General features: G+C 36.5%; 1 protein-coding gene across 2 annotated transcripts in view; it reads left to right on the top strand.

The window, feature by feature from the left end:
- The window catches only part of HPSE2 (heparanase 2 (inactive)), a 740,027-nt gene that overhangs the window by 522,151 nt on the left and 201,642 nt on the right, over positions 1-16,234 (top strand). The gene's annotated exons all lie outside the window — the stretch shown is intronic.

Raw genomic sequence — 16,234 nt, 5'->3', positions numbered from 1 at the left:
AGAGAAAAAGTTAAAACTAACTCCAAAGCTGTTCTTATGATGCATACTATCTCATGGGAATATAATTTTGTTTTGTTGTTGCAAATTTTTTTTAAAAAACACTAAAAGCTCAGCTATTATGGACACTTTTAAATTAATATGTCATCAGTGAACAGGTAATGGGAATCTAAGCATGCCACCACTCATCTGAGCTTTTCCTTGAGAATAAATTTCCTTAAGAGAGGAAGTAGTGTTCAATAGTCAACATATCATGTGAAAAATAGCAACACTTCATTATGGTAATGGCAGTGGTCTTAAATAGTGCCTAGAGTGTTACTAACATGAAGCAATTTTAAAAAATGGAATACGAAGGGAATGAAGCAGCCTCAAGAGAAGATAAACCCTAGTATTCCAGGAAGAAGCTTACAGTGGGAAAGATCTGTTACCTTAAGGGTATCTTGATTTGTAAAGATAATTATCAGATACATAAATTAATTTTAAGTTTCCTTATGGTATTTGTGCTGGCATGTCAGTATCTCACAATGTCTCACCAATTTTTTACTGGAATCTTGCCCTTCCTTTTTGTAAGAAATCTATCCCACAGCATCTTCCAGGTCATCTCTCATCTAATGTAGTCCCCACGGCTCAGACATGTGCTCCTATTCTGGGCCCTCATAGCTGTCAACTATGACCACCTTTCTCAGTGACTCTAAACCTGCCTGCCTAACACATTTACTTCCTCTGTTTTAAGTGGTCACAGTATTCTTTGGGATGCATGACAGTTGTGAAAGCAAGAACAGTGGATGAAATCTTCATTAATTATCCCAAAAAGATTTTTGACTGTTAGCAATCAATAACTTCAATCATAATGGAAAATATTTTATTAGCCATTTGTACTTAGTTTCTCTAAACATCAAGTTCTAAAGGTTTCCAGAAATTTTTATCCTCCTTCAGTTTGTTTTGTGAGTCATGGATTGAGTATGTCTAAGGATCTTGTCTTCCCCATGTTTAAAACCCCTCAGTGGCTTCCCTTTGCACTTAGACAAAAGGCCAAACTCTTTACTCTGTCCTATAAGGAAGGTGCCTTGTGTTTGACCTCTGCTGCTTCTAGTAGTTTGACCTCTAGTACCACCCTAACCTTACTCATTCTGTCCCAACACCATAATGGTCTTTCATTTTTTAGAAGGTTCACATGCATGTCTTCCTCAGGATCTTTGTATGTGCTATTGTCTCTGCCTAGAATGCTGTTGTCCTATTTGTTTATGTGGCTAGCTCCTTCTCATCTCTAAATACTCAACTGACATGTTATCTTCTTTGAGAGGCCTTCCCTGATGATCCTATCTGAAACAGATTGTGTTTAATTTTCTTTCTTAGCTCTTTTTTTTCCCATGGTACTTTATACAACTTATATTTTTCTCTTAATTTATTATTGTATTTTGTGTGTTTTTCTGTTCCACCAAAATATCATTTAGTTCCAAAATGCTTATTTAGTCTATTGTTTATTGGGCCTTTACTGAGTGAAGATAACAATATTGATGATCATAATGTGGCAGGAACTGTTGTAAACCTTTTATGCCTTACCATAACTGATCTTCACAGCAACCAAATGAGTTTGGGGATACTTTTATCTCTTACATAACTTAAAGGAAGTTGTAGAAAATCCAAACATTACACAGTAAATGGCAGGTTGTGAACTTAAAGTAGAGTCTGTCTCACTCCAAGGGCTATTCTCTTAACTGTTACTACTTTGATTACACAACAATGCTTTTTTTACTGAAAACATTACATTCTACTGGGCAATTCAAATTCTCTTCACTGTCTTTAATCAAAGGCTATCTGGATAATGTAGTGTAAAGGCTGGAGCTTGAAGAATTTGCAGTGTTTATAAGGAGAAATTAAGAGATCAGTGTATGAAAACTATTGGGTAAGAATGTAAGGCTTACTCAGTTACTATGACTGACAAGGAGGATTGGAAAAAGTTTTTCTTCCATATTCAAACACTTTCCATAGCACAAATGGAATGAAGTGAGCACAGTATTTTGTTTATAGTGGAGAAATAAAATTTTTATAAATATATTTTGTTTATTAGCTATTTTTAAAATATTGGCCACTTCTCAAGATAAATGTCATGTGTTTGCAACTACTCTAAAAATACCCCCCAAAGCAGGCAAGGGGTTGTGTTTCTTTTGGCTCCAGGACCAGCACTCATCTGGGGACAACCAGTAGCACCTGGAATCCACCATTTATCCCTTCCAGCCATAGTTTTCAATCAAGACTTGGAGTAGTCATGGAACAATTCCAGGAAATCCTGGCCAGGAGAATTCAATGAAAATTAAAGCCAAATACCATGTTTCTCTAACCCTGAGAAATGTCGAGGTGAATTTCTTAATAATGTAAAGAAATCAAGAGTCATTATCAGAAAAAATTAAAAGAACATAGAATTTGCCAATATATATCGATATATAGGTAGCCAAAAGAATCAATTCAGTACTGGAATATTGAGCTTGGAGCTTGAACAAGAACCCTGAGTCCGAAGTAATAAATAAATAGGTCTATATAGTTAGCCTGTTTTGATTTGAAAGTTCATGCTCTTGGATTTTGAGTAGAAGATACATGACTTAATGATTGGTCCTGCCCAACCCAGGAAGAGTTACTGGGATGAAGTTCCAACTACAGAAGTAGTGCAGTAGTTTGTATCAGTTATCAGTGCTAAATCTGGACCAAATAAATAATAAATAAATAATACACACACACACACACACACACACACACACACACACACACACACACACTGGAGAGTGACCAAAAGGCAGCAAAAACTGGAAAAGGTTATTCAATCCTTGAAAGAAGTGAATGATACTAGTGAGATCTGTGGTTACTTAAGAATTCATGCAGTATGTTGTGGCTAAAACTCAAACAAAATACATGATTATATTGGTTTGAGATCTCAGAAGGAATCAGAAGGTAGAAATCTCAGAAAGAAGGAGCTATGGGCAAAACACCAAATATGCACACAAACTTCCTTCAGATCTTTGCCTGATCCATGAAATGTGCATATTCAAGGGAGACTCCAAGGAGCCTGGTAGAAAATAACAACTGGAAACCTGAAAAAGTTGAACAGTGATTTCAGCTGCAATCTGTCACATGAGGGACAGCTTGGAACTTGAATTTCACAGATTCAGAGAGACTTGATAAACACCTTATGCTTTACAGTGAAAATTAGGAGTTATGCCTCAGGAGTAAAGTCTTGTCCTGGGACAAAGGATTTTCCCTAATTCTAATGTATAGCCAAAACAGATTCACCCTAACAAAGCGTAAACTGAAGCTGCCACAAGTTGGATGATTAGCCATTCATCCAACTTCCTGCTAGATCCAAAACAAACACTCTTCTGTTTCTATAAAATATCATCCACACTTCACAGTATACAATTAAACAATTACTAGATATGCAAAGAAACAGAAAAATGTGACCCATAGCCAAAGAATGAGCAATAAATAGAAACCCTGAGATAACTTAGGTAATGGAATTAGCCCCACATTGGGCCCTCTGCTGTCAGAGCAGAGCCCGCTTCAGATCCTCTATCTTCCTCTCTCTCTGCCCCCCCCCACAGCTCTCCCTCTCTTTCTCTCTCTCTCTCTTTCTCTCACTCTCTCTCTCAAAATAAATAAATAAACATTAAAAAAATAAAGAATGTTCATAGCAGGCAAAAACTAGAAACAACCCAGGTGTCCATCAGCAACAGAATAGATTAAACAAACTGTTGTGTATTCATACAAAGGAATGTGCCTCAGCAAGGTCAAAGAACAAACTAATGATACACTCCACAACATGGATGACTCACAGAGTCATTATGCTAAGTGGAAAAAGCCTTATATTAAAAAGAACATTTATATATTGCAATTATATGAAGTTTTAAAAATTAGAACATTGCTTTTATAAGTTGTAGAGGGTAGGGATATAGATTGAGAGGGAAGGGCACATGAGGAAGTTTTTTGGGGTGATTGTAATCTTAATAGGGGATTTGGGTACATAGGAATGTGCATTTGTTAAAATCCATCAAATGGCATTCTTAAGATTTGTGCATATCATTATATATGTAAAATTTACTTAAGAAAAAGAACTATAAACAGATGTTAACTCTAGTTAACAATATGCCTGATAAAGTGTTGTCTACAACTTACTTTGAAATGCTTACAAACATAAAATGGATCAATGAATGGATAGAGTGATAGATAGATTGATAAATGTGAGATAGAGAAAGTGTAGTAAAATGTCAATTGTAGACCTAGGTGGTAGATCTACGGTTTTCACTATATCATATATATATATATATATATATATATATATATACACACACACACACACACACACACACACTATATACACTATATATTTCCACCTGTCTCTGTTAGAAATTTTTTATAATAAAATATTGTGGAAAAGCCTAAATTGTTACACTAAATAATGGTATCTATTATATAATACAATAAATTGCTGTGAAAATATTTATGTGAAAAACATAAGAATTGGGAAAATGCTTTTGTTAAGTGAATAAAGTAAAATATAAAATATACAAATCATACTTCAATAATATATAAAAATTCACATAAACTCAAAAGGCACTAATAGGTTAATAGTGTTTATCTTTAGATGTAGGGAGTATTGAGACTCTTTTATTCCCATTTTTACTTTTCTTTTTTTCTGTAATAAGCACATATTGCATTTTTGTTTATAATAGAAACTATCAGTACCCAGCTCCACCCTTCTCACCCCCATATTCACCTCTCCAGAAACAAATGTCACAATTTTAGCCGCTTCTATTTGTTTCCATATTTCTAAGCAGTCTGATGCTGCTATGTCTTGATTTTTTTTCCAGTTCAAATATTATCTATAAACTTCCTACTATGGAATATGAGAATTTAGCTCTCATACCTCTCTAGCTCTTCATACGCTGAAATACTTTACTTTCCCCATCTTCCAATATTTTATATCGAAGTATTGGTTAGAGTTCAGCATTCACATTTTTATTACTATGTAAATATGACTCACAGCAGAGAATGTAGTGTGCTATGGTTATTTTCTTTCTTTCTTTCACAACTTCCTGTTTTCCCTGGAGCTAATAACTGTCTCTTTTTCATTCACCTAGTTTCCTATTAATCTATCCCTAATTCATCCCTAAACTCTGTACCAGAGAGGTAAACCTCCTCTCTCTCTCTCTCTCTTTCTCTCTCTCTATCCAGACACCCCAGGTAGCCATCAGTTTCATCTTGTCCTTGTCCTGCTGTCCTGAAGCCATCCCTCCTCTGATCCCATCTGGACTGGGTTGATCTCAGTGCTTCCTGCACAGCTGTTGTCCTGGGATCTCCCTTCACCATCATCGTAGGGATTCCTTTTGACTCTCTTTATTTATTGGATCCATGCCTTTTTTTGAGGTTTACTCCCTCATTTTGGTGGAACATTTTTTTTCTAGGAACTTCCTGAGAAAAGATAAATGAGGGGTAAACATGTTGAGACCTTGTATTAGAGTTTGATTTATATTTTGGATGCATACAGATTTCCCTCAGATTTTGATGCTTTAATTCCATTTTATTCTAGTTTTTCCTGTAACTGTTGAGAAATCCGATGCCTTTTTAATCTCCAGTTCTTTTATTTGCCTTGTTTTTTTTTTTTTTCTCTCTCTCTTGGTACATTTAAGATCTTTTCCTTGTCCCCAGTGATCCTTTATGCAACTGTCTTTATATTCTGTTCACTAGATGTAGATCCTCTCAATCTGAAATTCATACCCTTCAGTTTGGGAAATTTTCTTGATCTTTTTTTCTTTGATAATTTTCTTCATTTTATTTTTTGTGCTTTCTCTTTCTGGAACTTCTGCTAGTCAGATATCAGGACTCCTCAAATAGTACTCTAATTGTTATATGTTTTCTCTCCTTTCTTTTTCTTCTGTTTTCTGATAAATCTACTTAATCATCTAAATTTTCTGTTGAAATTTTCATTTCTGTTATCATATATCTAATTTCCAAAAGCTCTTTTTGTTCCTCAATCCTTCCTGTTAATGACCTCTCCTTTACTTATTTACTTATTTCTGGATGCAGTTATCTTCTGTTTTCTCTCTGAGGATATCAACTTTAAGTGTTTGTTTATTTTGCTCCTTTTCTTCTTTTCTATTCCTTCCCTCCCCACCTTCATCCCTCCCTCCTTTCCTTCCTTCTTTTGTTTCTTTCTTTCTCCAATATTTTTTTTTATGATTTCTGTATTAAATTGTTTCCTCTATGTTCTTCTCTCCTTTTGCCATTTCTTTATTTTGGTTTTTGTCTTTCACATTAAAGATTTTCCTCAAATGTCAAATGATTCTTGGATCTCTACTCATATTTAAGAAAGAGGCATGTAAAGCTGATTGGACATTTTTTGTTTATGGATATTTCTTCTTAATAATGGGGGTCTATGTAGGGTGATCTGGCTGGGTTGTTACATTAGGGTACTCTTAACTGTCTATATCTGTTGGTTTTTTCTCTTATGTAATTTAGTTTTTCCAGAGAAGAATTCTCCCTTCTCTCATCTCAGAAATATAAGTCAGCAGGTATTCTCACATTTGAGGAAGGGGACTAGATATCTTATTGTTTACTATGTAGGCTTTTTACTCCTCTTGTTTGCAGTATGGTTGACCCCACCTCAACTGTGCATGGTGTCTCCGACTCTGGCTTAACGGCTGATGTGCTGCTTTATCGGAAATGCAGCAGTTTCTTAACTGTGTAGGGGGCAGTGGTCCTCCAACATTTTTGTCTCAGAACCCTTTCACTCTTGAAAAACATTGAGTGCCCAAAGTAATTTTTAGGAAAATCATATTTATAGATATTTACTATATTAGAATTGAAACAGAAATTTTTAAGTGTTTATTTTTAAATAATAAACCCATTACATTTTACCATAAAAAATGTATTTTATAAAATAACTATATTTTCTCAAAAACAAAAAAAATTAAGTGAGGAGATTGACATTATTTTATATTCATGTAGATCTCTTTAATACCTAGCTTAATTGAAGATGTGCAGACAAGTCTTCTTATATGTTCTATGGCAATATGTTGTTTGGGTTTAAGAATATGAAGAAAATTTTAGTGTGCCTGGGTGGCTCAGTCGGTTAAGCATCGAACTTCAGCTCAGGTCATGATCTTGCGGTAAATGAGTTCGGGCCCCACATCAGGCTCTGTGCTGATGGCTCAGAGCCCGGAGTCTGCTTCAGATTGTGTGTTTCCTTCTGTCTCTGCCACTCCCCACTCGCTCTCTGTCTCTCTCTCAAAAATAAATAAACATTTCAAGAAAATTAAAAAAAAAAAGATTATGAAGAAAAATTTCCCTCCCAGAGATACGTATCTAGGAAAGGGAGGATTACTTGAATAACCTTTTTCAGATTATTATGGCTATTTTTCTAGACACTACACCAAAATTCAGTTAAGTGATAGTTTCCTAAAGGTTAGTTGTAGTGTGAAATATGAAGCCATATCAGTGAACTTTTCAGACTCTGATGTATAAAAGTATGTTGGTCTTATGTTTTGAATATATCTTTTACCCATGCACGATTCTGTAACATCATGCATTGATCATTTGGAAAATAGTGCTTTACTGAGTTATGAGTTATACAGATCTCCCAAATGCTAACACATTTCATTATGAAACCTCAAAAAAAAAAAAAAAAAAAAAAGCACATTCATTAATATCACCACTGACCTAATCAGAAAAGCCTTGTTAAGGTTTGGGAAGCTGACAAGCTCATGATAGCAGGTACAAATATTCTAAAATTCTAATTTTCACCTAACAGCTCAAAATTTATAATCAGCAGCAAGTTCTGATTGTTTTCATTGAAGTGACATGATTGTTTTGTTCATTTTTGAAAAAAAAAATACCTTCCAAATACCCAAGTCTGAACAACTAAAATTTGCCTGTCATTCTTTTAATAAAAAAATTGTCCTATGAAAAACATGACCAGTTCAGTTTGCAACTCAGTTGCTGTTGAGGTGAAGTCTTTTATGTTTATTTCTATTTATTCATATAGAATATTTTTTTAAATGTGTACTCAGGTTAAAATTTAATAAAGTTATTAGTTTTATTACTTGATCATAGAAATTATTAAGTGAAATTGCCATTTTTGTTTTATTGCAAGTATGTGACAGTAGTCCCCAGCAGTCTGCTGCTCCTGACTTGATTGTGTACTTTTGTCCACTGTTGCTTTTGTACCATCAGTTCAAATGTCAACATAGTTTTTCCAATACAAATGAGAACCAAATAAGTTATCTAACGCTTTCTATATTTCATCTATCTATATGTAGTGCCAATACACCAAGTATATTTTAGTGTCATTCCCATGAAAGAAGATCTTTATCAATGATTAGTTGGTGTTGACATTAGATGGATACAAGAAAAAAAGCTTCATCTTTAGGCTTATACAGACATTAATATTCTGAGATATTAACTTTGTCTTCACCTTTGCAGCTAGATCTTTAATTTAACAAATTCCTGAATTGTTGAGAAGTGGCACTAGGGTGATTTCTTTCACTAACTTACCGACTTCATTCAGCAGGCATTCAGTAATATCGATTGTACAGACTCTATCAGTCCCCCAGCCATGTGATGCACCACATGCAGTATGATTACCTACTCTTTAAGATGCTTTTTATAAATTTAAAATTTAGAGAAGTCTTCAAAATAATTTTAAAATGTGATTGCAACACAAGACAACAAAGTGTTTTTATTTCCATAGTCATTAGAAAAACATTAGAATTTATAAATAACTTATTGAATGATGATGGGGTTACACAGGTTACAGAAGGTATAATAGAAAATAGATTATAAAGAATACAGTAGAAGTATTGAGAACAAACTGAGTTAACTTTTGAAAGCGTATGTACTTATACACCAAAAATATCCCTTAGAAAAGTCTAGAATAGAAAACAAGAAAATATGAGTTATATGTTTCATTAATCACCAAAGCAGTGACACTGTCACATCATATGAACTGTGGAAAACCCCACTATACACTTGTGGGAAAATGATAGTGAACATGGCAAATAATTGTGTAATTATGAAAATAGTTTTGATTTCATGGACCCCCCCGAAAGGGCCCTGGGGCTTCCCAAGAGTCCCTGGACCACATTTGAACAACCACTGATGTAGCATAAGGGTAGGGATCTGACAATCTAGTTGTTTTTCAATTGCCCTGTTTCAGTTCACCTATCCCTTCTATTCCTGATGACACCTTGTGCTTCCCGCTCTGGGGACTGATAGGGAATTCAGCCTCCTCTTCCTTCTGTTTTCTAATAACATCTTTATTGTGATCTTTTTCTGTCCTATTCTCTGAGACCATGTAGGTGAATGTCCTTTTGGTTTTCTTTCTTCTTTTTTTTTTTTTTTTGGTCCCATTGCCATTGTTTTAGTGGGGTTTTGGGAGAGAATTCAGTAAATACCTGTTGTTCTTGTTGTTGTTTTTAATTTTTTAACATTTATTCATTTATTCATTTTAGAGACACAGAATGTGAGCAAGTGAGGGGCAGAGAGAGAGGGAGACACAGAATCTGAAGCAGGCTCCAGCCTCTGAGCTGCAGCACAGAGCCCGTCATGAGTCTTGAACTCACAAGCCACGAGATCATGACCTGAGCTGAGTCAGACACTTAACTGACTGACCCACCCAGGTGCCCCAGGAAATGCCTGTTTTTAAACCATCATATTTAACCTGAAATTCTGCTGTCTGCTCTTTTGTTTCTCTCAGATTGTTTTTTAAGTGAACCTTTTATTGGCAGTCATGAAAAGTGTGCTGAACCATGAAGGGAAAACACTACTAAATAATGTTGTATGCCTGTAATGGTCCACACACTATTTTGGGATATTTTATATATTTTATCTTGTTTCATTCTCACAATCATCTTGGGAAAAAATAATATTCCCATTTTATAAGTAAGTAACCTTTCAGATTATTCTTAGATAAAATTTGAAAATTAATTTTTGAAAAGATATGAAATCCATTTTTAGTATTTGTCAAGTTAGGCAAGCCCAGGTGTTCTCATTGTGTGAGCGACAGCAGAGACCAACAGGATAAAATTCTATGGCTGCATTTCCCAGACATCAGTACTTTTAAGAAGCTCATCAGTTGGTTCTGACATTTAGTAAGGGTTAGGAACTACTGCCCTGGAGCTAATTGAGCATCCGTAGCCCCTGGGCACTTAAACTGCAGAGAGCACACAATGTGTGCTTCTAGACTGGCAGCAGCAGCAGCACTTGGGAACTTGTTAGAAATGCAAATTCTCAAACGTCATCCCAGAGCCACTGGCCGGGATCCAGCATTGTGCCCTAATATGCCCTCTGGGTGATGCTGGTCACACTCTAAAGCTGGAAGCCACTGCCATCAAGATTGACTGCCTAGATCTGATCTCTAAGAATACATTTATTACCAGGGTTTTTGGCATAAAACTTTCTTCAGAAGCCTCTTTTCTGACATGTGGATGGGAGAAAAGATGTAAGAAAAATTAACCTGGGAATTGGCCTTCAGAAAATCCCTGCCCCTTGTAGTCAGAGTTAAAACTTTAAGTCATCTAATTTTCAATAAGTTTTTCTCTTATAGAGAAGTCAGCACTTTTCTCTTGTTGGTCTTAGTCTGCACTTATATATATCATTCCTCACTTCTGCTGTTGCAGAAAAACGAAATATGGTGAGTCTACTACAGCTGTAGGCTTAAAGAGATCAATTTTAAGAGATCAATTCTATAATTTAGATTTTTAGCTACATTTAAAAGCATAAAAATGAACATTAAAAAAAGTCATTGCAAGTGCAACTATAGATTTGCCTACAATATAAGTAAATGTGAGCAAAATGACTCTGAGAATAGCATCTATTGGAAATTCACGGGTAATGGGACATTAGAATGACTTGTTAAGCAGAGATTCTGTTTAAAAGGAAAAATTGAAGGAATCCATCATATCAATACTCAATTTTAGAGAAAAGAGTGCTAATGAAATGTGGACCCTATTTAGAAAAAATATAGAAGCAAGATTTAACAATGTAAGTGAATCAAAAGAGTGTTTTACGAGTGTTAAAACTTATTTAAAACACTATTTTGGAAGCAAATAACCTATGGAGCTGTGCATTATGGTTTGTTAGAAAGAACAAGGGATTTGAAGTCAAACAGTCCTGGACAAAATCCCTCTGACCCTTAGATTTGTGGCCTTGAGGAAGAAGTAAATCCTTCAGAGGGATCCTTCAGTTTTCCCATCTATTAAGTGGAGCTAATGCCTACCTCACAGAACTATTGAGAAGGCGAGGTGAGGCATGCATGAAAAGCACTTTGCACAGTGCACTCAATAGGTTGAGCTCTTACAAATGTGAGTTCCCTTCTTCCTTCCCCTTCTGTCTTTCTGTGATCCTTCTCCATCTCTCTGTGCTTTTGAAAGTGTCCACTATATACAGATGCTTAGCACATATTCTATTACTGAACATTTTTATAGCATTCTGCAGGTGCTCCAAGGCTTTGGCTTATGGTCTTTTCAGCCAAAGGAGGAAACTGGGTGGTTCTGTGGAATAATCCTGTTGTGTTTTATTGATTAATCCATTCAAAACATATTTATTGAGCACCTACCAGGTTCAGGCACTGTGCTAGATACTATGGATACACTAGGGAGAAAGGAGAGACAAGATCCTGCCCCCTGGGGAGCTTAGTAGGAGTCTAGTTAGCAAAGAGTTTATCCTTCTAGTGATCACTTTGGAAACCATGCTTTTTCTCCTTCTTCCAGAAGAGGAAAGGAGAATGGGAGAGGTGCTCCTGGTGGAGGAAGTAAGGATGACAATTGGAAGAAAATCCTTGTGGGCTCGAGAGAGCTGTGCTAGACAAATATCTGCTGTAGAGGATTTAAAAAGGAAAGGATAAGCAGGGAAGAAAGCCATAAATGACATACGGAACTGGGCTGCAAACAAAATTAGAGAAAAAGGAAGAGAGAGAAAGAGAACTTTCTAAAGTGAATTGAAAATTCAAAGAGCTCTTTGTGTTAGGAAGACTATATATACACAGCTGCATGTGTGTGGTGTGTTTGTGTGTGTGTGTGTGTGCGTGTGTGTATGTGTGTATTTAATTTTAATTGAGCATTTTCTGGGGGCAAACTTTATGTGAAGTTCTTTACAGAAGTGATCCAGAGCACAGATTTTGCTGCCTAGCAGACTGCATTCAAATCCTTAGTACCTACTGTTTGTGTGAACTTAAGCAAGTTGGTCAGAACCTCATTAGCCTTAATGACTTTTTTGTAAATTAGGCGTAATACCTATGACACAGGTAGTAGGTTCCTTATCATCAGCCAAAGGGGTATTTGTAGCTTTTCTCTCAACCTAATTCTGGAAGGCTATGTAGCCTCCATTAGTGGCTCTCTTTACCTCAGCCATTCCCGGGGTAACTGGCTTACATGGCTACTGTTGATTTGGACTACTCCTTTCTCATTTGGAGTGTACACACATATGCAAAACCCTAAAAAAGGCCTGGCATTATCTCCAGGTTTCCACAGGTATCTCCTTTGCCTAAGGAGGAAAAGTTTAAAAAACACTGGTCCAGGGCCTTGTGCATAGCTAATAACATCTGTCATTCATTAAAGCTGCCCAGGCACATTATGTGCATTACATCAAGGGCATCTGTTAAATGTATGGGCATTAAATGGGCTGCTTTTAGAGACTTACGAGGCTTGAAATCCCAGGATCACCCCTTCTATCTTTGTGCCAGGTCCCAATCGTCCTTGTCTCAATCACCCTGGAGCCCACCCTGGGGAAATGCTAGTTGGCAACTTCATGGGAAATGGAAAAGCGTGGATGCCAGCTTCCTCACGCTTACTTTCTTTATTCCTCTGTTAAACAAGTTTTTGGCTAGTCTGGAGTCAGACAGTCTGGTTTTAAATTCGGGCTCTAACACTTATTTATCATGTACAAGACCTTTAGCTGCACTGAGTCTTAAATAGTGTTTAAATGAATAAAGGAAGTGCTGGGGGGGCGGGTGGAGAGCAAACCACAGTATTAAATAGAGTGATCTTCAAGAATGTGACATTTGAGCAAAGATATGAAAAAAGTGAGGGAGTCAGCTAAGCAGACACCCTAAGGAAGTGTGTTCCAGGTGGAAGGGACAGCTAGATCAAGATATCCAAGGTGTGAGTGGGTCTTAGATGTTCTATAATTACCCACCATGGAAGATTGCTCTGAGGATAAATGCGATGACGCATGTAAAGCGTTTAGCATAATACTTACAATCAGGAGTGTTTAGTAACTTTCGATCATATGATTGCTCAATTTTTTTATGGAAGTCACATTTCTAAATGTTCAATATGTTGCAGAATCTTTCAAAATGATTCATCTACATAGCACATGAGTGGAATGGTGCCTTTTTGAAACTGGTTTTCTTCCACACATACTCTTGACTTTTATACATACTACTTTGAGGTAAAAAATATATATATTTATTGTCTCTGAATAAGTTCCTTCGTTGGCAACAGGCATGAAAAAGCTTTAAACTGTGTTATATTAAAATTTTTGGAAGCTAAATGGGAGATGTGACCACTGTTCCCAAATCTCCAGTTGTTTTATCTTTCCTTCATTGTTTATTATCAGAAAGGTCACTACAGTCAAAAGTACAGCCACCTTCTAGGGAGGACTTTCCAATATTTCCAGCCAGCCGAACCATTTTTCCTTTCCATGTCTCTTTTCATTTTAGAAAAAAAGAATGAAAGATTTTATGTTATTAGAATCCCATTTTGGCTGTCTCAAACTGCAAATCCTTGGAGACATTGAAGCTCTATATACATAGTGTTCTGTGTGATATATTGTGTGGGGTGAGCATGATGAAAATAAAAGGGAAGAGCACTAACTGAAAGCCTTCCATCTGCCAAACGTTGTTTTAGCTGTTTTATATAAAATTAAATCCCTGAAAGACCTGACTACCTTGCTACTCAAAGTGTGGTCCAGATCAGCAGCATTAGCATCTCCTGGGAGTTGTTAGAAATGCAGACTCTTGGGCCTCAACACAGGCCAGTTACTAAGTCAGAATCTGCATTCTAATAAGGTCCCCAGGTGTTTCATATGCACATTATAGTCTCAGAAATATTGCCCTGACAAGGCAAAATGAGAGCAGGTATCTTTTCTAAGTACTCACAGCTAATAAGTGATGATCCAGGATTTAACTGAGGTCTGTTCACAGAGAAGAGTGCTTACTCTATCACTATACTATTTCCCTCACCAATTCTTTTTAATAGGTGTATTTTGTAATCTACTTTATAGAGAAAAAAAGAAATAGATCAGCTTCTCCTTGAACGTACTTTGAAAGCATTTGCTCCGACAGGATGTGTATAAACACCTGGTCCAAAGCAGTGGGCCTAAAAGATGAGAACTGAGTTTGTGTGTGGCTGTGGGTGAATGAATCACATGTTCCTCTGCTCTTCTGAGGTAACCTGCCTTTCTGTTGAATTAGGGAACCCAAGTGTAATTGTTGGCAGGCTTCTCCCCAGATCCTACACTGATGAACAGAAGAATGGGGAAAGGCAGACCATGGCCTGAGGAGATGAACAATCTGGCGTAGAAGTCAGAGAATGTCTTTTTTTATGAGCAAGGAGGTATTTTTATGGTTTGCCTTGAGTGAATAGCCTCTGATGTTGGGAAAACAGACTGGGAACAGCTGGACCACACTTTGGATCAGTTGCCACAACAACTTGATACATTTGTCTCTGGTGTCATTTGATCCCTTTGAGAGCTGTATTACCTCAATGTGGATGTTTGACTTTCAGGCTTACTTTGTGCAGTAAGCACGTCTGTTTGATTGTATTCCTCAGATTACATGGAGTGTTGATTATACTCCTTTGGGAGTTTGGATTCTAGGATTACAGAACATGGTAACCTCACAAGTGACTGGATCCCAGAATCTCATAGAACCATTGTTATATTTACCACCATCAAAACTCTGATTTCCAAGGGCAAACCCTACCTGAATAGCATCTGGGAAAATTATAGAAATATTTGAAGACATCTCCAATTTTCAATTTCTGGTAATATATTCTACATTCTCATCTCAGATGATCTTTGTGAGCAATACTTTTGAAACTTGATATCCGTACAAAAGTTATTATGTTACTATCATTATTTAGTATTTAACCTTTTTCTTGGAAAAATTAAACAAGGAATACTCACCATTTGAAGGTTTGCAAAGTAGAATTGAATGCACGTACGTGATTCCAAGAGCATCTTAATCTTTTCTCTTAAGAGATTTAGAAATGACCAGTCCCTTGATGACAGATTGAGAGTGAGCCTAGCTACTGTCACACTGGAAAGGGCTGAGTGTTCTGCGTGAATCATTTACCCTGACAGACATTTGTTCTCCTTAAGAAAAGTGGCTGCTTTCTCCTCTCTTTGATAAGAAATGGTCAGGCACTTCTGTCCCAGCTCCCAATTAATGGCAGCTGAAACTAGAGGTCCTGATAAACTTCTATTACCATGTCTGTGTCCATCGTCCTCACCACCTTCTCTGAAAGCCATAGGCTCTTTTCTAAAACAAAATCTCCTCTGAGAGTTCAAGAAAGCAAAGAACAACAACAACAAAATTTATGTCATTAGAAGCTATGGAGGATGGTTTTGAGCATGTGCAGGATGTAATTTCATTATAGTCTAGAGTTACATGGCTGTTTCTGGGATCAGGGAGTTTCTTAAACAGAATATACTGTTAGATGGCAGCATAACTGTGGTTTTCTGCTGGTATTTTGGTGCGGAGGTGGATGGCTGTTTCCTGTCATTTTTCCTTTGTTCCCCTCTCTATTCCCACTTCATTTCATGTAAATAAAAGGAAACAAAGAGTAACAAAAGCACCACCACCAACAAACACTTATGTTAAAGTTCCAAACTTGGCCTATAGAAGTCAAGGAATTCAAATTTTCTATAATTCTTAACAATTCACTTACATTGTAATTAGTATACTTTTTTTCAATGCTTGTTCAACTTTTACATAAGATGCTTTAATGTGAATCACATGAAAAATATGGCCAAACGTTATGAGCAGTTTAACATTTGCATTTCCTGTTCTGTGTGGGTAATTTTGTAAACCTTGGGGTGAGCCTAACAGACTAGGAGGGGGGTGAAGAGGAAGTTGGCCAGCTGGGTTTGGAAAATGCCCTTCTGGATATCTGGCATGCCCAGAGTGAAGAGATGGGTGATTTCCCAGTGGCACGGGGGACGTTTTTATTTCATGAAGAGCAGAGTTTTG

The sequence above is a fragment of the Prionailurus viverrinus genome, chromosome D2, assembly GCF_022837055.1.
Source record: "Prionailurus viverrinus isolate Anna chromosome D2, UM_Priviv_1.0, whole genome shotgun sequence".
In the NCBI taxonomy this organism is placed as follows: Eukaryota; Metazoa; Chordata; class Mammalia; order Carnivora; family Felidae; genus Prionailurus; species Prionailurus viverrinus.
Note: the sequence above shows the minus strand (reverse complement) of the source record. Positions and strands in the feature narration are given on the sequence as shown.